The sequence below is a fragment of the Ptychodera flava genome, chromosome 5, assembly GCF_041260155.1.
Source record: "Ptychodera flava strain L36383 chromosome 5, AS_Pfla_20210202, whole genome shotgun sequence".
Lineage (NCBI taxonomy): Eukaryota > Metazoa > Hemichordata > Enteropneusta > Ptychoderidae > Ptychodera > Ptychodera flava.
Window position 1 is genome coordinate 1,192,709 of NC_091932.1, and position 24,086 is coordinate 1,216,794.

The following is a 24,086-nucleotide window of genomic DNA, read 5'->3' on the forward strand; positions in this document are numbered from 1 at the left end:
CGGTCATTAAAATGAATCAATTAGTACTTAATCGACAGGATGCTGCCAAACATTTTTAATAATAATAATAATAATAATTTATTGTTTAAAGACCACTACACAAAACTGTCTCAGCGGTCTGTACAGTACAGTAAAAATTAAAAATATAAATTAAAATAGTAAAATGAAAGTGTAACAATCAAATTAAAACGATTCAGAAAGAAATTAAATAAAAAAATTAAATTTAAGATCATAAGAAAAAAAAATGTGAACTGGCATAATAGACTAAAACCATACACTTTAAAAATCACACAGTCTAGTATAAGCAGTAGCAGTCGCGAAAAATAAAAGTTTTCAAAGATTTCTTAAATAAAACAAATTCCTTGACGATCCAGAGCTCAATTGGCAGACTATTCCAAAGTTTAGGTGCGTAAACGCTAAAAGCCCTGTCACCATATATTTTTGAAGGTTGCTTTCCATGATCTTTCATTGAAAACGGACAGAGTCTAACACCTGCACTGTTTCTTGTATTACGAACTGGACATTCAATACTTAAAAGTTCTGCTAGGTATGATGGCGCTGATTTACAATGAATTACTTTAAAAATAAGACACAAGATTTTAAAACGTACACGGTGTTCAATTGGAAGCCAGTGTAATTCCTTAAGTATGGGTGTAATATGACTGCTGAACTTCCGCCTGGTTACCAACCGAGCAGCAGAATTCTGGATGTGTTGAAGTTTGCTTAATTTGTATGCAGGTACACCATAAAATAAGCTATTACAGTAATCTAACTTTGATGAAACAAATGCATGTACCAACTTTTCAGTAGAAGACTGGTCTAATAATTTGCGAATCTTACTTATCCTCCAAAGTGAATTAGATGCGACTTTACAAACATGACGAATATGTTCATCCATGAGTCCGAAAGAGTCTAGCATCACACCAAGATCACGCACAGTAGTTGATGGTGAAATCATGGCCTAATCTACACGTACATTCATGGAAGTGGACTGTAATCTAGCTGTACTACTAGTAGTACGAGGTCTAAACCAAACCACCTCGGTTTTTCCATCATTCAGAGCTAACTTGTTAGCCATCATCCAATTACGAATTTCATCCACACAAACCTCTACACGTGCAACAACGACAGAGCTGGCGAGGATGTCGCACGCAATATACAACCCTGAATCATCTGCATATATTACAGTATTTAGGCCATGACGTGTGATGATGTCTTCAATCGGAGTCATGTACAAAGCAAACAACACGGGACCAAGTACTGATCCCTGTGGAACCCCATACTTCAAAATACATTTATCCGACACTAGAGATTTTACAGACACTTGTTGCGTTCTACCTTTTATAAGTGATTCAAACCAATTTAAAACAGTCCCTTGTATACCAAACCTAGAACGCAACCTGCCTAAAAGGATGTCATGATCAATAGTGTCAAAAGCGGCTGACAAATCCAACAAAACTAAAATAACATTGTGGTGTTTATCAAGAGATAGCATTACATCATTGAGCATACGTACAAGAGCGGTTTTGGTGCCATGCCCCTCTCGATAAGCAGACTGAAAACGACCGTACAAAGAGTTGTCAGATAAATATTGATTTAGACGCAAAAATGCACATTTCTCCAAAAACTTGTCTAGGAAACTGCAGTTGGATACAGGACGATAATTCTTCATTACATTGCAATCAAGACCAATTCTTTTAATGAGTGGGCGAACTATAGCTGTTTTGCAGATATTAGGAAAAACACCAGAGGAAAATGAAGAATTTACAATACGAAGTAAAACTGGGGCTAATTCATCCTTGCATGCCTTAACCAGATGTGTTGGAAGTGGATCTAACTGACATGATTTAGCAGGCATTTTACTATTACATCATCAATACACAAAGGATCAAAGATACAAAGTGAATTCCGAGATGTGGTCGATTCAACAGTAAAGGGAACATTAATCTGTAATCTTTCACGTAAATGTACTATTTTATGTTCGAAAAATAGTGTCATGACACTGTCCTCCCATTTTGCAGCGATACTATTACTACTAGTACACACATGACATTGCATTCTTACAGAGTGACTAAGAAAATTCCATTGCAAGTCCAAATTAATCTTATACCCCAGCAATATGAAATGCTCCATCTCATAATGAATTTTACACGTCTGACAGAAAACAACCCTAGGATCAAGACTATCATGTTTTACAGCAATCCAACAAATAGTTGAAATACTTTGGGAGAAAATGATTTTTGACAAAAAATGGGAAAAATTGCCCCAAAAATACAAATATGAAAATTTCACCACAATTTGAACAAATCTGACAAAGGTCAACCCTAGGATCATACATACAAGTTTTCAAGGCAATGGGATGAGTGCTTTCAGAAAAGATTTTTTGACAAAAAACGGGAAAATCGCCCAAAAAATACAACTTTCAAAATTTCACCACAATTTGAAGAAATGTAACTTAAGTCACAATAAAGAGCCTGCATACCAAGTTTCAACCAAATACATACATACATACATACATACATACATACATACATACATACAGACAGATCATAGACCCTCCAAAAAACGCCGGTCTACAGACAGACAGACAGACAAACAGATAGACATGCATACATTTATTTTTACAGCTTTTAACCTCCAACAGCCTACCAACTTGTCAATATTAGCTTGATCAACTTGATACTACTGCTTATAATAATATAAATGAGAGTTAATTACATTCTAATTAAAGTAAACAAGACTTGCTTATCAACATTTACGTCATAAAAAAACAGCATATCTGTCAGGTTATAAAGAATCTTCAGCTGGTTATCTTTATCAGTATTATCATCCTATTAACCAAGCACATTTTAACTTTCAAATTAACATTGTAAGTAAGTTCTGTTGAATAAGTTGAGACTGTAAGTACTCAGAGAAAGCACACTGAAGAGACAAATGTTTGCAACTTAAGAAGTTCAAGGTCATCAAAAGCATTGTAAGGAATCATGTAACACTTTCATTGCACTGTTTACACAGATTGCATAATTGCTATAAATAGCACATGAGGAATCTTACAGCCCAGCTTTACCATAAAAATCCTATCACTTTGACCACTCTTTTAATTGATCACTCTATTTTTTTCCTCAAAAAGTAATTTTATTTTATCCTTACCAAGTCAACCATAAATGGAAATTGGAACTTTCTCTATCTCTATTTATTTGACCAACCTATCATGACAAACTATTATGAGCAATTTCTTTTAGATAACATACAGAGCACAATATATGATGGTTCAGAATATGTCAAAGTTGGGATTCAGGAAAGTTGCCTTTACATGTTTTAATCCTCCAAGATGGTAAGCATTTCACCATGAACTGTCAAAAAAGTTGAACATTCTAATAATTCTACACTAAAATTATTTTGGCTTTGTTGATATCCTCATTAATTCAATTATCTAAAATCATATTAATTATTTTTTCTGGGTGAATTGATAGGGTTTATACAGTACAAGAGTTACATACAATGTAAGTCAAATTCAGTTAAATATCAATTACCGTCTAACATTGCATCATTCCTATAAATAGCACCTCAGCCTGGAACAGCACAATCATAATCTGCTCATTCACACACAGGCAGTACTTGACTTTGAATGAATGACCTACTACATTTCACCTATGTACCAAATTTGAAAGCATGACAAAAAGTACCACAAAATTTGCAAATTTCAGCTTGAGTTCACAGAGTCATCTTCAGGTCACTCCTAGGAACCTGCACACCCAATTAGAAAGTAATGGCATACACAGTTTCAAAGAAGATTTTTTTAACCAAATATGGCAAAAATTGCCCAAAAGTACAAATATGCAAATTGTGCCATAATTTGATGAATTCTATTTTGAGTTTTCACAAGGTACCAGCACGCCAAATTTTAAAGCGATCCAACCATTGGTTTAAGAGGAAAAGATTTTTTACTAAAATGCCAAAAAAAGAAAAAAAATCATTAAAAATAGAAAGCATCAAATATTGACATCAAATCTATATGTTTAAATGAGTTGGGCCCAAGGTACCTAAAACCCAAATATGACAATGATTAGATGAGTAGTTCCTGAGTTATTGATTTTTGACCATTTTTGCTTTTTTTGTACCTCATTAGCATATCTATGGGCCTAAAAAGTTCATTTTAACAACGGCACATCTACATCATATATGGCATCACTACACCAAAAATCAGCTCAATACGTGCAGCGGTTTTTGAGTTTTTGCGTTGGACGGACAGACATCCATACATACATACATACATACATACATACATACATACAGACAGACATCTCACATACAGACTTTTTTCAACCATATAACCTCCCACTGCCATATATGTATGGCAAATGGGAGGTAAAAAACCTTGAAAAAGCAACAGGTAATTTAGATGATTCTAAATTAGTCGGAAGAATGTCTGATGCAGATTTCTTTGAACCGGAAATGTCATCGACAACTCTGAAAAGTTCCTTGGTGTTCGCATTTTCGATTTTACTACGATGAAATGCTGCTCTCTTCAGATCCAACTTTCTATTGTACTCACCATGAGCCATGAGCAGTGATGAAAATCTGCCGGTTAATTTCAAGCTTAGAATTAAGCCACTTCCGTTCAAAGGACCGAAGAATCTGGTGCTCGGCCAATAGATCGTCCGTAAACCATTGGGCACGAGCCTTTCGCACGACAGTTCGCTGTTTAGATGGAGCTTGCAAATCAAGTTGAGTCGCCAACGTAGAATTGTAAAGTTCCGATAGTTCATTTGTACTATGGGTCGACTCAGAAAGTTGATATATACTTCTAATAGAGTGTTTAAGTTCCAATAAATTAATGTTCTTGTGTCGCGTTGTTCCCTTGTTTTGCATCCTATCCTTACACTGACAGATTATCACCGGCACCACATTTCATTAAGTTTGATACAGTATTTTGGACATTCAACCTAAAAACAAAAATCCATTATGTAAGTGCAAACTAGCAATTAATTTATATATAAAATTAAGTGTCATTCATTTGTATTTACATCACTATGAGATCAAAATGTGTACCAAGTTTTATCAACTTTAATGTAGTACATGTATTTGTGGATACATGTATATCACTCTAATTAGGAAATTCCATTACATATGCAATTACAAATTAATTAACTTGACACTGATAAATGTCTTTTCACTGTTAAAGCAATGTGAGCCTAACATCTGTACCAAGTTTCATGAAATTTGATGCAGTATTTCTTGACATATCAGACTAATGAAAATTCAACAATTCACATAATACTGCTACTATGGGGTGAGAATACCGCCAAAATTATCTTTAAATCTTTCTTAAAACTTATTTCATCATTATTATTCCATTATTTGGTGATTCGGTCGTAATTATTTCAGCATTTGGCAATTATTATGCCATAATTTGATCAATATTTGGACATTATTATGACATGATTATGAACTTATTTCGTAATTCGTTTGTTTTGCCATTACCGGTATTCAGCATTGATGTCTTGATTTGGAACTTATCTCATTATTATTATGCCATTATCTGGTGATTGGGTCATTTTTGTGTCATTATTTGGCCATTGTTATGCGATTATTTGGTCATGATTATGACATGATCTTGACATTATTATGAACTTATTTTTATAATATGGGTTTTTTGCCATTATTCTGCATTGATGCCTTTATTTGCAATTTCGCCATGATTATACAGTTATTTGGTGATTTGGTCAATATTATGTCATTATTTGGTCATTATTATGCAATTATTTAGTCATGTCTACCACATTGTCTTGACATTATTATGAAATTATTTGGTTAATTTGGTTGTTTTGCCATTATTCAGCATTTATGTTTTGATTTGGAACTTATCTGATCATTAACATAATTAGGTGATTTGGTCATTTTAATGTCATTATTTGGTCTTTATTATGGGACTATTTGGTCATGATTACGACATTATCTTGATATTATCTTGACATTATTATGAACTTATTATGTTAATTCAGTTCTTTTGCCATTATTCGGCATTGATGTCTTGATTTGGAACTTATTTCATCACTATTATGGGATTATTTGGTGATTTGGTCATTTTTGTGTCTTATTAGCCATTATTATGTGATTATTTGGTCATGATTACCATATTATCTTGACATTACCTGCGCTTGCAATTATTTGACCTCCTTTATTATCTGAACTCATTATTTGACCTGCATTTGAACCCTACCCACAAATCATTGCACATGGAGATCAACGATGGCAGCTGATAGTGATACAGTCGGTCCCCTTGCATAGGGAGAGAAAAGTGGGCTTCGCGTAAGTTTAAAAGCGCAGCTTAGCACATCACGTATCTAGACAAGTTGGGCGTGCTCGAAAACTGAGATCGATCATGATTTTGGTTTAAAAATCGATTGTTTTCAGCAGCGAAACTGGGCGCTCCAAATCGGAAGCCAGTGGGCTGTCGACAGCCTAGCTCTGCATGGCAGGGCTGTGTGTTACTGGCGTACGTTGTGTGGTGGGAGGCCGGGAACACACAGCCCTGCCATGCAGAGCTATTGACAGCCCTGCCACGTAGACCTAAAGGTGTTACCGTAATAACTCCATCAGTTCGACCGGGAAAAAATAATTACGATTTATGAAAAGACGAACTGATGGGCTACAAAAAATAATATCAATACTCAGCCGGTCGAATGTCTAGAATATATTTTCGACGGTCACAACTTTCCATAAGTTTACATGTAGAACTGTAGGCACCTTCAGCTGGTCGTGTAGGAGGCATGTATGATCAAATTTAACAGTTTGACCCGAGAAAGAATGAGTCTCTAATACCTTAGAAGCTCGGATCTGCAGCTTTGATCTTCAAAAATACAAAACGGCGACGGAAAAATTGATTCATATGCACAGCACGCCGCGACGACATGGACATGGACATGGACGCCGCCATATTTACTTGGATGTTGATACCATAGAGGGCGCTAGACAATAAAGACTATTTAGTACGCTCAACAACGGTACCATGTCATTTTATATTTCAGGTGAAGACGGCGAAAGAAGATACTAATAAAAACAATTTACAAAATATTGAAAACATGTAATCGGCTTTTGGTTTCCTTACTTTTTTATACTTGTGTTGAATGAATGAATGGATGATTTGAATGGAAAATTGTGTACAGACTGAATGTTTCCCTGTTCAGAATTATTACATTCATTTTTTCACAATGAAAATATTACGGTTTCCGTATACATTTGTCATGACGATTTTTTCTGATGCCAGTTAAGCAAAATTTTCAGCATTGCTAAATTTTGTTCCACTCGTCCAAAGTTCCCCTGACATTAAATGCACCAAGCCAGAATTTTGTTTTGTTCAATGTCCCTTAAATTTAAATGCCGTACTGTCGAGCAGCACTTCATTTTTAGACGCTTAAGTTTTCTTTCAATTTCTTGTTTGCAGAATTTTGTAGATGTTATGCCAGTAGCACTAAATTCAGAATACGTTTATTACAATTTTATGTATGAACCACAATTTTTTGCAACCGCCCCTCAAAAGAGAGAGAGAGGAGTAAATAAAAAAAAAGCGGAGGTTCTGAGAGAGAGAGAGAGAGAGAGAGAGAGAGAGAGAGTAAAATATAAAAAAAAAGAAAAATAAAAAATAAAAAGTTGGCATTGTTTTATTTAGGTATACTCTTTCTGGAGGATGTGGTGGCCCTGAAAAGGGCCGTTTATGGTTTGGGTTTGTTTTCGCTCAGACATACTGATCTGAGGCTTTTAGCTGTACTGGTTTAGACAGCCAACTCATCTGCGGTGAAGCCTTCAAACCATGGTTCTTCATCATCGTCTTCGTCGGTGAACACGTCCACCAACATGTCCGCCAAGACTTGCTCGTTGTGGGTCAGGTTAACTTCGCTGCCGTCTAGAGCGTTGCTGATCCCGCAAACCTTGAACGACTTCGCTACCATTACCGGCTTCGATCTAAGCTGCTGCCAAGCGCTGGTCACCCAGTCTACGATGGTTGGCGATCGGCGGTGGTGAGGCGGCTTTCGGTGTCTTCGTTGTCGAGGGCTTTCTGTGCTGCTTCTTGGATGTACGTTGTCCACGAGCGCCGGAGTTCCGCCTTGAACGGCTTGTTCAAGACGACATCAAGGGGCTGGAGCTTCGATGTGCACCCACCAGGTATCACCGCCATCACCGAGTTTGCTCGACGGATTTTGGACTTGATGGCATCGGTTTTATGGGCTCGGAAGGAATCTAGAACCAACATCGAGTATCGACGCTCGGTGTATGGTATCCAGATTTCTTCAACCCACCTCGCCATCAAGTCCTCGTCCATCCAGCCCTTCGGTTGAACAGCGATGACAAACCCTGATGGATGCCGCAGCTTCAGCTCCCGCTTCCCCTTGAAGATGACCATCGGTGGAAGAACATCGCCGTTTGCTGCTACCGCCAGTACCACGGTGAGGTGTCGTTTCTCGGCGCCGGTCGTTCTCACTCTGACGGTCTTCATGCCACGCTTCTCGACTGTCTTGTTGGGTACCAGATCGAAGTAGACCGGCGTCTCATCCATGTTACCGATGACATCGAAGTCGTCTGCGAGTCGCTGCGTACGGACGTAATCGTGGAAGCTGGTGATGTGCTGCTGAAGGTTGGCCGGGAGCTTTTGCGATACCGATGTCTTGCTGCGTAGTACAAGTTCATGCCGCCTCATGAACTTTTGACACCACCCTCTGGACGCTTTGAAGTCGCGGTTCTCTGGCTTTACCACTTGAAGTGCGTGAGTGCAGATGGCATCGATGGTGACGGGGCTCTGAAGATCGCGCTGCTGTAGAATCCACTGGAGAATGGCTTCATCGGTCTCGACGGAATATGACATCTGTCGGCCACCACCAACCAGACGACCACCTCGAGTGAATTGGTCGTGTTTGAAGTCGTACTTCTTCCATGTTTTCAGTGTGGAGAGTGGGATGTTGAATAGCCTGGCGGTGGCATTCAAACCGTTCTCTTTGGCCTGGTCAAGAATTTCTCGGCGCTGTTTCGGGGTGTACGACTTGTACAAACCCCGTTTCTTGACTGGTGATGGTGTCGATGCGATGAGTTCGGTGACGATGGGCAGCGGTGCAGTGACGACGGGTGATGATGGTACGGTGACGACGGGTGGTGATGGTACGACGGCGGCGGGTGGTGGTTGGACGGTAGGCGGTTGGACGGTGGCAACGGTTGTTGGTGGTGGAACGGTATCAGCGCGAGTTGGAGATGCAGAATCGATACGTGGTATCTTTCTGGGACGTCCAACTGGTCGCTTCTCTTTTCTCTTGATCGGTGACGGAGTGCGGAACATCGATGGCGGTAACGCAGGAGTCTCGGCAGTAGCCTTGGCGAAGTAGGAGTCGATGCGATTCATGGTGATGCTCTTCGTTAGGATAGCGAATTGCGAGTGAAGTTGCATTCATTTCAGAGACGTTTTTATACACTTTTTCGTTTTGATATACCCGCTTTACGCTTTGTTCGTATTGGTAATTTACCGCCTCCTTTTGTAAAATGATAGAAATCACACTTCATGTCTTTCATTTATGTCGCCTCATTTACACCATTGTGAAAACAATAGAAGTGAGCATTATATTTACTGAGAGTATAGAGGACGGAGACCTTTGATTTGCTTCGTAGGTGTGGATACAAAACAATGAAAGTGATAAGTTGATATGGTAAATTGTCAATTGTTCCTCTCAGTTGTATCATCAGGCAAATTATTTTCTTTGTCGGTTGATAAACCCTACCACCCACAAAATCAGTTGATTGAATACATGGCAAACAACAATAAACCGGTGAAAGTATAGTGGTTAGAATGAATAGATTTGCCGATAAATTTTTCGACAAGTCCGCCTAGATTTCAGACAGAAAATTCGCTGTGTACGTCCACATCCAAGAAAATTTGTCAGAATTACGTTTGTCTGTGTGCAAACACTGATAATCCAGTTGGTATGGACATACATACTCTCTGAGTTTCGCTGGGATTTTCAAACTGCGTCAGGCATTAAATGTTATTTTATCTGCATAAAATGTATTAAAATGCGTACAACTACATGTAAGTAAAGCAGTAACGCGATATCGACAACCGGTTCAAAAGTCAGGCAATGAGGTCAAAATGTTGCAACAGCATGAACATTTTTTAAAGCAGAAAAAAATGCGTACTGAAGTACGGTGAAGTACGCTGGATTTTGCCGACTCCCCTGCCTCCGTGTTTGAGAAAATAGAATATAATAATAATCTTCGAAGTTTATGTGTTTACAGTATATGTTTACTAAAATATGGGCAGATCGTCCATGTAGCCGACACGAACACGAAGTGTGTGTTACCGGCTACCAAAAACTGAAAAATAGTAAAGAATGAGCTACAAAATCACTATCAGTTTTAAGTTGCAGGTAGAATAAGTCTGTGCCTTTGTAAAAAATACTAAAAAATAGTAGAAAGTGAAGAACCAGCTGAAAGTTAGTTGAGGAGACCTTGACCGCATATCATTTGCATCTCATTGTCGGCTACATGGACTGTGTGCCAAAATAGGTCTAGCAACTACGACTTCAACCTGGCAAATTGTCCGATCCGTTTATGGAATGTTTATTTTAGCTTTAATCCCGCTAACGGTCACACGTAATAATATGAATATATAAATATGGCTAATTCTTCAAACTTCAGGGCAGAAACTGCCCGTTCTGTATTTCATCGACAAATTAAGTCAGTTCAGATTTTTAAAATTAAAAGATGCTGAAAAAAGTTGAGTACCGGTGAATACAGAAAGAGATTTCTCTGGCTGCTCTGATTGGCTAATACACAATTATACAATGCCCTGGTATTTCACACGTTGCCCCTGGTGACTTGTAGGCGGCGAAGACAGAGGGACAGAGGCATGCGCACAGAAAGTCGGTCACACTTTACGAGATCAAAGGTTAGACAAGTCACGAGCTAATGGGCGCTGTCATGTCACTAAAACGAAAACACAAAGATGTGTTAGCAGCTCGGCGTCAAATGATAGATCTGAAACAGACTCTTCAAACTCAAGCTGATTGGTGATTGGCTAAAAATTCTTTAAAATGGTGCAATTTACTGGTCTAAATCATTCCTCGATCAATTCCATCATGAAGAAGGTCATCATTCGCGGTGTGCTGGCTGTTGGCATGACTCACTACGGCAATGGTAGGTCATTAGCCGTAGGCGAGTACCATGTATTGCGTAGAGACACGAGTAATCCCCATGACAGAAATGCGGTTGCTGTCCTGTACAAAGGTGAGAAAGCAGCCAGTTTGAAGAGAGATGCCGCCCGATACTTTGCTAGAATCATGGACTTACGGCTTGCCGTCAAAGGCAAATACGTAACTAAGCCGAAGTGTCGTCCGTATTTCCATTCACGAAGAATTGGTATGGTTCAAGACTGCAACATAGGCTCTACGGTATATCAATGACAAGGCAGAAGAACTCACCCGTAGCATATTGGAGAAATCGTCGTTTGATTTCTTCATAGCACCAGTGTAATATCGCATAGCTAGTTTCTAGCACATACCAAACGGCCCTTTTCAGGGCCAACACATATTCCAAAAAGAGAACTACCGCTACAACACAAGAGCATGATCACACTCGCTGTTGAACTTTAATAAACCCCATTTTTTTAACGTTTACCCCTCTCTCCCTTTTCTGCCCGCTCAAATGCGATGAAAGGGCGAAACATACAACTTCAACATGAGCCCCAGTACAAACAATGTTGCAATATTTGTTACGCACACCCGCCTGCATTTATTTTTAGTCTGGCCCAGTTTGAACAATGTCACGTCACGATCATCCGTTTTTCACAATAAGCAACCGAAAAAAATGAAACTGAAACGGTGAAACTCGAGATCGCCGTTGGTCATGAAACTTTGGTGTGTAGGAAAATTAAATATACAAGTATCCGATGTCAATGGATGATCTGGGTGTTTGTTTACGCAACATTGAATTTACGCAATTTGACCCCAGTGACCCTTGGACGATCAGTCACACACGGAAAACGGAAAACGTCACTGTACAGCAGTTGCGTTCAGTTTTGAAATTGACGGCCTGAAGTTGCATATATCTTCTATTTTCACAGTGCTATAAAAAGTACTTGCAAAAACAAAAGCATGGGTGAAAGAGTCCTTACTCATCTTCGTACTGCCTTTCCAAAAGTTGGCCCAAAAGTTACAGAAATGGCTGAGATACCCCGCAAGGTGACCTTGAATGATATACTTACTCGATTACCGCCGTCTAGTCATAACATCTTCATGTACTGCAGCCCTCTTCGAACCAAACATTTTTTTTATTTCTTTTTATTCTTTATTCATATTTAGAAAAGTCTTTATTAAACGTAAGCACATAAATAAAAGACAGGTAAAGAAAAGACAAGAAAACAGCGTGCACAAGTCCTCCACGTACTGCAACTATAGCAACCGGCGTAATTGGCAACAGTGTTGTCGCTGATATTGATTTATTTGCAACAATATTATTTCGATTGTAGCAATATAAAGTTGACTTTGATAAAATGTATCCGTGCTGACACACTTGCGGTCGAATTACAGAGGGAAAAAAAATTATGCGGTTTCTCATTGGTCGATTTACTGGAGGTCGTAAAATAATTAATTATCCTCCAAAAAGGGGGCGGTCGAACTAATGGAGCAGTCGAACTAATGGAGTGATTACGGTATATTAACCCTTTGAGCGCCAAAGTCATTTTTTGTGACCTTTATAAAATATGCCCCATTCAAATTTTTTCAGATTTTTGCCAAAATTGTGGTGAAAAACTGTAGCCGATGAAATGTGATGTCCATTTGATCTAAAATTATCAAAAAAGTTAGTGAAAAATTCATAAAATTTGGTAAATGTTGCACTGAAATTTTGGTGGGAAAAATTACAGCACTCAAAGGGTTAATACCTGAAATATATCATACAAATCGGCCTGACACAGTTCAAATACTCATGAACTGGGGTATTACGACGTATTAAGGAGGCGCTGCACCCAACACAGCATATTTTGCTCAATATCACTTTTTTACAAATATTTTTATTCAAATGTAATTAATTTGTTAATCAAAGATTAAAATTTTGGTCGGGTTCACCTTGTAGCTTGTCAAGCATTCTAAAGTAATGTGATACAAAAGTGTCAATTTATGCAAATGTATGCAAATCACCCTATTTTCCGGCTTCTTTTTCCTCCCAATTTCGAAATTTCCAAAGAATTCAACTCCACTCTGGCTGTTTCAAATTTTCTTAAATTTTCACATTATGTTCTTTAAATGCAAGATAACAAAACCACTGTTTAGTTTGGCAAGAAATTTATTACATTTCAAATAAGAGGCATTTTAAATTTACTTATCATGATTTTAATAAATTGTTTGAGTGTCAGTGTTTAAACCCTTTGCATTTTAAAATGACTATTAGTGCAAGATTCGGGGCAGATTAATATTCATTGATGCAAATTATATTAATGAGCATTGTTTCGGTATTGAAATTTTATGCTAATGATTCTTTATCAATGTGGAATATTCATCTGCCCCGAATTGAGCATTATATATAAAATGAGGATAAATAATGCTAAATAAAATAGTCGTTTTGACCATTTTCACATTTTTAAAGCTCATTTGCATAATTTAGGCACTGCAAACTTCATTTGACAAAATTGGATCTACAGCCAAATACGCGCTAAAAAGAGCAGCAGTTTGTGAGTTTTTGAAGTTGACGGACATACTGTACATATGTACGTACATACATACACACACATATACATACATACATACATACATTACACACATACATACAGACGCCACCGACTTCAGCTTATATAATCGCTATCATACCAATCCATAATCCAATAACACTAGGTCAAAATTTGTAAGACAATAGTTGTAAACATAGACACAAAACAGCACAGAACAGACAGTAAATAGATGGTACACAAACAAAGTCAAATTCATGAAAGAAAGATATATGGACCTCGGGCCAAAAGACCAAGAAGTGATGTCAGGTGTTTCAAAAATAGTAAGCGCATCCTGCCCCACATGTGGCACCCGGCATATATCAAACGTAAGTCAGATAGGTAGTGGTCACTAACTAAGGCCCCATGTCACCGATGCCATCAGTGATCATTTGTCGAAGAGAGATATTGTATTTATCTACCAGCTTGCGATACCTGCCAAAAAAGCGTTCGAATGTAGAGACAAGTCTTGCTCTGGTGTAACCTTGATTTAACAGTTTGTAAAAGAGATGGCCATGTCTCTCTCCAAAATCACCATATGAACTGCATGCTCTTGCATATCGAATAAGCTGGGAAATGTATACCCCATAAGCAGGTGAGAGTGGAATATTACTGATGAGGTGTGGAAAATTGATTATATGATTATCTCACATTTGTATAACCAAATGTGAACTAAAAATCATAACAAAATGGCCGCCATACTGAATCGCATCAAGAAACAAATTGACGTGCATATGAATGGCAAAGGTTGATGTCCTTGAACCAACTTACCATGCATTTGGTTGAGATGTGCCTGAGTTATGGCTCCGCACATCAAAAATCATAACAAAATGGCCGCCTAGCGACAATATTGAATTGTATCGTGAAACAATTTGACGTGCATATATATGACAAAGGTTGATGTCCTTGTACCAACTTACAATAAAATAAGTTGAGATGTGCCTGAGTTATGGCTCCATACATGAAAAAATCGTAACAAAATGGCCGCATGGCGTCCATATTGGATCGTATCACAGAATAAATTGACGTGCATATGTATGACATAAGGAGTAATCCTTGTACCAAGTTTGAATGAAATCCTTCCAGGCATCTCTGAGATATCCGCGTGAACAGACGCACGCACACGCAGGAACAAAACCAAACCTGTAAGTCCCCTGGACCGTGTCCGTGGAGACTAATAAACCCTAGGAACATGGACACTAAATTAATATCAAAGCTACCAGATCAGAAGATTTAGGAGAAAACAATTTTTGACCAAAAGGCAAAATTGCCCCAAAATAAAAAAATTGCCAGTTTTAACCTAACTTCAATACATTATATTGAGATAAATCTTAGATACCTGTAACCAAATATCAAAGCTATCAGATAAGTAGTTTTTAGACAAAAATATTTTTGACCAAAAACGGGGAAAATTGCCCCAAAATTACAAATATGATAAGATGAATACAATTTTTACAAACTTGACTGAGGTCATCCTGAGGAACATGAATATTAACTTTCAGAGCAATCAGAAGAGCTGCTTCAGAGAACAAGATTTTTTTGACTGAAAACAGGAAAAAATACCCAAAAAATACAAACATGCAAATTTCACCCAAATTTGTGCACACATAATTTAGAATACCTAAAGGAATCTGCATACTAATTTTCGACCCAATTTATAACTCAACACATCTGCAGTTTGTGTTCTAATTCGCCAATTGATAGTCACGTGGGATGGGTTCTTTTTGTGCTGATCCACGTAAACAACATCATCAGGCATCATTTGTTGGAACTGTTGCATCAGTTCCGAAGAATGATGCCCGCTGATGTCAAAAACGACATTGATGCATTCGAGAATAGGAATGTAAACAAAGATGTCGTCTGCGGCCGATCTAAACGATAGTCCAGAATTTCTGGGTTTATCCTACTTTCTGAAGAATAACTGAATGCTCTTGTATCCAACAAGGACTCAAAACAGACAAAAACTATAATTAAAAGTGCACTGAACGTTTTGCAGAAGTACTGCGATCCTGTCGGGAAAAACGTTTTCTTGCCGAACTACTCCAACATTACATGCGAAAAAGTTTGTCTATGGTACGTTCTTATACACGACTGCGGATGAGGTGTGTTATAAAACATATTGACTGGCCATTATATAGGGCATACGTCTTGAACCCCTCGGGCCTGTGAGTCAACCCCAAAAACACACTGTTTCCCCCAGCCTTCGGCCTTGCGAAACAGTGTGTTTTTGCGGACTCACAGTCCCTTGGGGTACAGACATATGCTGTTGCCCTCATGGCCAGTCAATATGTGTAAACTGACCAATGCTTACTGAGTTTAAGCCATTTGCAGGATTTTTCCTTTTTCCTCCTCATTTGCATATTTTTGACACTGGCATGGTCATTTGAACAAATTCACATCTCCACGCCTAGGTGCGTCTGCACACCAAATACTAAGATAGCAGCCATTGCGGTTTAGGAGTTTTTGATCTGTACATACATACATACATACATGCATGCAATTCACAAAAATTTACCAGTCCCAAAGAATCTTCTGAAGTAAATTCAGAATCGTAGTGGTTTCAAACTTTCCAAAACCATGAGTAAATACTTTGTTTTAAGCAAATATACACTGTCTAAGCAGCACACCTGGCCTTGCTCCGTCATAACGTCTGATGCACTCAGGCTTCTAATTGACTCAACGCAATTGCCGATCAATTTCCATCCAAATCGCTTGTCAAATTTTCATGAAACTTTATAATTTTACTAGTTATGAACTAAATTTTATCATCAGAAAGTCAGTTACCCCCAATTTTGCTGTCATGAGGTCAAAAATTTCCATCAAAGTTTGTTTGTTTTCCATACTGCGAGCTCCCACCTGATGTTTATTGGCATTTGCTAACAATAAGGCTACATTTTCCATTCGTTCACGAAAATTTATAAGTCCCATTTTTTAAAGCATCCTGTGAAGTAGAATCTGAATCATAGTCCATGAGCCAGATAGGTTATTGGTACCATTTGGGTGGGCAAATTCCACCATACATTTTCTGAAAGCCCAAAATCTGAACTTTCTGAAAATCTTTGGTGGACAGGTCGCAGAAGTAGCTTTCTGTCTCAAAAGTCGTTGTCATGGCAACAACACTTACAATCTTAAAAGCTAAGAATTTTAGATAAAACTGATTTTCTAGGGAACGGTAAAAGATATTTACGTGATTTCAAGACAGACACTGGTACCTCACATCATGGCCTTTCAATTGACCCCATGACCTTGAACATTCTGGGTCAAGGTCAATAGGTCATGCCCATAACATCTCAGAATTTCGATAAAATAGAGCATTTTTCATAAATACTTTTTTGCTACATTAACATAAAATATGGTAGTAACTCAAAAATTTGTTCAGACATAGCCACAGATATGTGCTCTTTGAAAATTAGTATGTTATGTATCAGGGATGTTGTTGGTAGTGAGTAATTACCAAGGCAACCATCAGTGTGTTTTCAGTTATACATGTACTCTATGAGCCAGGCCCCAATTATGGTCAATTGGTACTATTTGGGGCAAGCAGAGGGCAATCTCACACTTTATATATTTCTGAAAGTTGAAACTCTGAATTTTCTGAAAAGTTTTGGTAGCTTAGTAATTGGTGAAAACCGTTGCCATAGAAACAAACATCTGAATTATTTAGAAAGTACAATTGTATACAAAAGTGAATATCCGGCCTGCTTTATGAAAATGTTCATACCAAAATTGATAACATAAATAGGATATGTTACACATTCTAACTTTCACTCAAGATGTGACCTTAAAGTCAAGGTCAAGCGTACATGACCAAATGAGGTCAAAGTTCAAAACATGGAAAGTTTACATTTCAGGTGGCTATGCACAGAAATAGTGTCTCTTTTGTTGTGCACTTTTTGACATTTTCAAGCAAGGTGCACTCTTGTCAGCAAAGATGCAATCTTGTCTTTTATAAACGATACATGTGGCTTCTACCGGTATTAAATTTGACCACATTGTCTGATGTTCTTTTCAAACCAAGGTCAAGGTCAATGAAAGAACAAGGTTAAACATAGAATAAAATGGTGATTTCTATCGTGTTACATATATGTTTTTGCACGGAAAGAGTATTTTATGGTACCAGTTTGTATTAAACATCATAATTATCAATGATAAGCAATATCAACAAGCTTATATTTAGCTAACAGCCTACAGCTATTAGCTATAGCTATACGAATTGGCCAATAATGTATATCTTCAGAATTTTCATACTACTGTAAACAAACATGTGTCATTTTAATGTTTTTTCGAACGTTTACGTAAATGCAAAATCATTAGTGACATGACATCTGAACTTTAACGTGACAATTTGAACAACGTACTGAGCCTCAGTACTTATACCTTTATATGCGTGTCCCGCACCTGATCTAACAAAGAAATAGACCAGTCAGAAATAAGTTTTTAATGCTGCTGGACATCAGCCGTAAATATATCAACGAAAGATAACAAAATGAAATGTGTCTGATAGAGCTAATAATAAAACTACTGTTTTGAACAGCTTGATCAAAAGTAAATAGCACTTAATAAAACAAACATATTAACGTTCATCGTTAATTTACTAATTACAAATGACCAACGACCAATGTTATGTTGACTTTCTATGATCCTCTACGTTTTCCCTGGCATGGGTTTTATCAAAATACTGTACCAGTAATTCTTACGTACATTAGTCAACCACCACTAACACGCTATAAAGCATTTCATAAGAAAGTAGTAATATCTAGGTAACAATCTTTACATTAATCCTCATTATTATTTTCTTCTCCATCATCATCATCATCATCATCATCATCATCATCATCATCAGTAACCTAGCTGTTCTTCAAACTCAACAATATTTCCATATGTCAGGAGATTATATATACCGGAGTATACCTTATTCCGTTTACCAGACATTGACATGGCGGAAATTTGCATTATTTTGAACATTTACATGCCTCAAACTCCAACAACCCTGGTATGCCCCTTATCGATTTGATTGACAAACAACGGTCTTCAATAACCCAACCATGCCCTTCATGAAAATTTAGTATATATGGATGACAAGCAAGGCTTCCTTTCCAGACAGCAGTCTGATAGTTTGCACGCAAAGCATGCATGTAAAGGCAATCCTCACAAGGTGGTAGTATATGACGTACTGATTTATGTAAAAAGGTGAAAATTGCCCAAAATCACATTTTTTCATGCCACACCACCTTAAAGAGGTCATCAGACGTCTAAACGGTATTCTGGTGCTGTGAGGTAACAGCAGCAGAATACCGTATAGGCGTCGGCGTACCCTACATCTGATTTTAATCAGATTCATCAGACAACCCGTTGCTGCCCCAGTTGCGCCAGTGGTTTTCGGATCGACGTATTTCCTATAATTACATGTAAAGGGCTCCTCGGGTACTTAACGCGGATTACTAAAAATGGACGCTCATCATGAAAATCGACGCCGAACAAGTAAGACAAGGGAATGCTTCTGAAAATGTATCAAGAGAAAATTATCAAATTTAAGCGATCTAGATGTGCATGTGTATGCTACTCAGCTGTAGAAAGTCTTAATTTTGAAATTGGCGAAGGTTTAGACATTTAATATCTAATTTTACGGAACCAGCGGACAATGTAACCAGGGCAGCCTGTTGCTGACTGCATATCAACGCATTATATCATCGATATCAAGACATCAACTGTCAACCAAACGCTTGAACAAACTAACTGCGCATCGACGTAATGTTTATCAGATATTTATCAAATTTCTGGTAACGTTGTATTAGATTTGTCGCTTTGGGTCTATTTTGATGGGGGCAGCTAGCTGGCAGGATACGCGTACCCATTCCGGACAAGTGGTACAAAAAGTATTTCGTGGTTCAAGATTACCCCATTGCTTTTGTCATTTTTTGATATATCCCTTGGACCTGGTAAATTTCTTAGTTACCTTGAATGATAATGATTATTGGACCTGTTTTGATGTCTGTTGTTTAGTAAATTAAAAATAAACTTTCAGAACCACTTGCATGGCTTCATCTCCTAACGGAAGCCAGAGTGGTAAATGGACAGGCTACACAATTTTTTCTGTTACCTAAAATGTGGCCAGATGTCAGGCCCGGCTGTCAAAAGTCAGTGGAAAACTCTGAACAATAATAGTTCTATTGTTCAGATTCTGGAAAAAAATCCTAGCGTTAGTAATGTGCCCAAAAATAAAGACAGCTAGGGTGAGGTTTTTTAACTATTGTCCTGGGACATATACTATTTTGAGATGAGAAATAATGCCTGTCCATACAATTTAAAGAACAAAAAAAGAAAACTTCGGCGTACTTTTTAAAAGAAAACTTGGCAGAAACGTAAAACGACATATATAGCAAAGGAAGGAAATATTTTCTTCTTGGGCGAATCTTCGTCGGAAAATATTCGACGGGTTTGGAAATGACGTGAATGGCTCCAGCGGAATCAGATTCACTGGCAACTGAACGATAACGACCTAACGTCGTGTGGACGGCAATGAACGACTCTGGACATTTATGACCATACAATCGAATTCCATTTTCCAAATATTTTGTTGCACGGTATCGGCTCTTTCCTTGACCAATATTCTTTCCTTGACCAATTTTCATTTATGTGGGGAAAAATTACTGAACTCTACAAGTATCTCCATCACAGCGCTGTATCTGAACTGAACTCCATCTTGTCACTTGTTTACGCCCCTGGCTGTCCTTCAGTCTTACAAGATGTGTCCATATTAGCCATTATATCGAATATTTGTCGAATATTATAACAACGAATCATAAGCTACGACAAATTTTCCAGCTGCTGTCGCCAATCACGACAAGGTAATGTTGGTAAAGGTATGCCAGCTATTAAACACAAGCTCAGACTGTGTATTCAGTAAAATCAAGGGTTTTTGTAGCAGACCCAGGCAAGCCTATGTGAGCCTGAGCTGGCGTGGGGCAAGCCTGTGGCCTGCCCGAGGCTTGCCTTTTGTTGCGTTAGTTCTGTCGGGTACTGTATAGCAGCTGCGGTGGCAGTGTGCTTCTGCTGCTACAATACCCCTAGACGTTATAGCCATCATCCTTTCTGCAGCATTTTCCCAAAGACTTATGTTTGGCCTAAAGTCTACTGCTTGATGTAGGGGTTCTCGTATTTAGCCCCTTTATTACATATTTTGTTCTTTCACAAATTATACATCTTTTTCTGATAGACTCCAGTATTCACATTTGTAGCATCCCTTTGTGACACCCTAGACTCAGATTGCAGTTAATAGTAGATTGAATTGAATTTTCACATTCAAGTCTACTATTGTGTTTTCTTGTGGGAACACTTTTTCTCCGCGGTCTAGATTATACAATATGTAATACAATTTCAAATTTGCGAATTTTGGTTGCTTTGAACAAACCTTTCCAAAAATTGAGTTCCCCGAGCTTATTAAGATGTGAGTCATAGCACCTTAAATGATACGTGGACGTAATATTTGCACAGTTTTCGCCTGCTTGTTTTGATTAACATCCTCTGAAACATCCATTACGTTAGATTTAACAAACTTTTTCACAAACTCAATCGAGACAATGATATTGCGTGAAAAAAGAAATGCCACTTAATCTTTTTTACTTTATTGAAATATATATTAAATTAAAGATTATTTAGGAGGTGACTAATTGTATTTTAATCACCAAAGGTTAAGTGAATTTCCATGTCTGAAAAATAAGTGAGTATATGACCACAAAACCAATAGGATGTACAACAAATGAATAGTACTCCCTTGGAGTACTAGTGAAGTTTAATTTCAAGATGTTTGATTTTATTACTTACACAACTCACTTTTCCAGTTTTATGAGAAATATCGCATGAAGCTGAATTATTTTATATCTTGATGATTTCTTTGTTACTTAATTACTCGGATATTATATGCGCATGATATGTGTATTTGTACATGCCTAGACAAAATTCAAAACTTTCAACAAAAGGCTAATAGATAGATTCAAAAAAGGCGAACTGAAGTTGCAATTCTACTTGCTGTAGCAACATGTGTAACATTGAAACCGACAGTCATTAAATCAGCGCAATTAACTGGACCAAGATATTCACGACACAGCGATCATTTTCCAGGAATTAAGGTGGTTACGCAGTTTTTACCTCCGCTGTCAGTGACGTGGAGCATATCAGATAGGTGGATTGTCCGTCGTCATCCGTCATCTATCAACAATTGTTTTATTCTCTGAAACTGCTGGTCTAATTGCTTTCAATACTGGTATGCAACTCATTTGGCTGAGTTCAGTTAGATTTGTTCAAATCATGACGAAATTTACATATTTGTATTTTGGGGCATTTCTTTTTTTTATCAACTTTAAAATGTGTTATGTGGGTTCCTAGGGACAACCTGAGTGAGGTTTATTCAAGTTGAGAAGAAAAGTTTCGTACTTGAAATTTTTGGGCTTTTTTTCGTTTTTGTTTGAAAAACACAATTTTCTCACAATTATCTTTAAAGGTTCCTAGGTATTACTTCAGTTTCTTCAAATTTTGCTGATACTTGCATATTTATGGTAGAGATGAAAAACAAAAGCCCATTATTATATAATAGTAATACATGCATTTGCAAGGATGTCAATGTTCAGTGTTCCTAAAATCAACATAAGCAGATGTATCAGTACGGCTGAATCACAATCAAGTGTACACAACAGGGGTCACTTGGGGTGAAAAATTAAAGTTGTAGTAGCAATGAATGGATGTTTCTCAACTCATGCCATATGTTTGTAGTTTATCATGTCAAAATATTACATCACAGAAACGCTCGGTATTGATTTTACATGCAAATTTATATCATACACTATTAATTTGGAAGGACCTCCCAACAAATTTTACGTTGATTTGCAAAAATAGAAATATTGGATTTTGACAAGAAAATTTTGGTTTTTAAGGACCAGGAAGTCACAGATGTCACATAAAATCATGAAATTTTCACACATTTTTATTTATTTTGAAAAAATGTGATTTTAAATGCCAAACGTTGGCTAAACTCAATAGGCTCATATAACAACAACATCACTAAAAATAGCGCCAATGGCACTTGATCACAACTGGCACATTGTGAAACTACTCTATCTCTGGGTACACCTGTACATGAAATACTGAATGGGTAGGTGCTGCGGGTTTGGAGTTTGTCAGTAAATGCACACAGAAAACAAAGTCCCGAAGTAGCGAATTCCAGCCACTTTCAAACCACACTGTTTGTCAGTGGGTAAGCAATATTCGCAAAAATCACATTTCCAGGCTAATAGACTATGTTTTACGAAATCACACGTCCTTATTACAAAATAAAAAGATCTTTGTCTTTAAATCAATGCGCCAGTAAACAGGTCCAGCAGCTAGTTATGTCATCAAGTCTGTAATGTTAAGGGTCATAACAAATGTGAGAAATCTAAAACATTAAATATGTTGTTTTTTATCAATTTCATTACCAAAAGCGCATGAAAATCTCTGATACTTTGAATCAGCCATCCTGCATATTTCTAACATTCATCAAAACCTCATTTCTGTTCCACAACTCATTAAATAGTCCACAATGCAGGATTGGTGTACATTCCAAAACTACATATATGAAAGACCCCTAAAATCAATTAGTTAAAGGGGGTTAGAAATTTCCCAAAACTATCTACCCGCTGCTCTGTTTGGCTCCATTTTTCGGAATCGGAACCTTGAAATTAGTCTGAATATCTCTACCAAATATCAATGCAGTCTGTTCAGCAGTAATGCCCTATGGTCTTTATGTTAAAAAATACCGCCAATGGCGCTTGGACATAATGACCGCCTAGTATTATCGGCATTTATCAACAACCACACTCACTGTGAATTAGACAGACCACGAAGTCAATGAGCAACATATAGCTGACAGACTATTTTTCACATTGCGATTTTAAGCTCATTTTTATGAGAAAAGAGACATGTATATGTATAAGGAGAAAAAGCAGAAGACATATTTGTAAATTGTTTGTTAAGTGACAATCATATAAGCATCTATTGAAATTTTGTGGTTATAAGGTATAACAGTAGTGTAAGAATAATGAGGTATGAATAAGTTAGTAAAGCTAAGTTGACAGTAATTAAGATTACAAAATTATACACTAAGCGGGGAAATCTGATTGAAATAAATGTTGAAAAGTAGCAAAGTCATGGTCATCTTTTGTCTAATACCTTGTGTAAGTTCATGAACTTTACATAAATCTTGCAATAGATTTGTTGCTAATGGGCAATAACTGTGTTTCAGATCATTTGAGAGCAATCTATCCATGACAAGTTTAAATTGTAATATACTTCAGCTATTTAAAGGACAGAA

At 37.5% G+C, this 24,086-nt stretch overlaps 1 protein-coding gene across 1 annotated transcript in view; it reads right to left on the minus strand.

Moving 5' to 3' along the window:
• LOC139132744 (BSD domain-containing protein 1-like) overlaps positions 1–24,086 on the minus strand; it is a 74,583-nt gene that overhangs the window by 34,887 nt on the left and 15,610 nt on the right. The window lies entirely within an intron of this gene.